General features: G+C 28.6%; 1 protein-coding gene across 1 annotated transcript in view; it reads right to left on the minus strand.

Annotated features, from left to right (window-relative positions):
* LOC105451695 (probable serine/threonine-protein kinase mkcC) overlaps positions 1–472 on the minus strand; it is a 48,611-nt gene that overhangs the window by 42,833 nt on the left and 5,306 nt on the right. The gene's annotated exons all lie outside the window — the stretch shown is intronic.

Raw genomic sequence — 472 nt, forward strand, 5'->3', positions numbered from 1 at the left:
TATTCTCGATGATATATTAGACCTAATATAGTCCAAATATGCTTTTTGGAGCTTTGATGAATAGATGCACCATCAATATTTATCATTAATAATATCTCTTCTGCAGTATAAATATCGGGAGATATAATTTTTTTTAAAGTATCTTTAATATTAAAATAATTAAATAGCCCGTATTTTTCACTATTACCTAACATAGGACGAATATTAGACACTGCTTTATTAGTACCTAATAATGTTTTGCTGCTTTTTGGAAGACTTAAATGACCTTCGTTTCTTAAGATTAGTAATAGCTCATCTATACACTTATGTGTTAACGATGTAATATTCCAAAGGGCCCATGTAGCAATTTTTGTGTTAATATTTCCATGCAATAATTCATCGTGTAAATTGCGTTCAAATAAAATCGCTGGTGCATCGTCATTATCTGCAAGGTTGGGTATTTTAATTTTTTTAAAACTAAGTAACAATTAAG

The sequence above is a fragment of the Wasmannia auropunctata genome, unplaced genomic scaffold, assembly GCF_000956235.1.
Source record: "Wasmannia auropunctata unplaced genomic scaffold, wasmannia.A_1.0 LD336047.1, whole genome shotgun sequence".
NCBI lineage: Eukaryota > Metazoa > Arthropoda > Insecta > Hymenoptera > Formicidae > Wasmannia > Wasmannia auropunctata.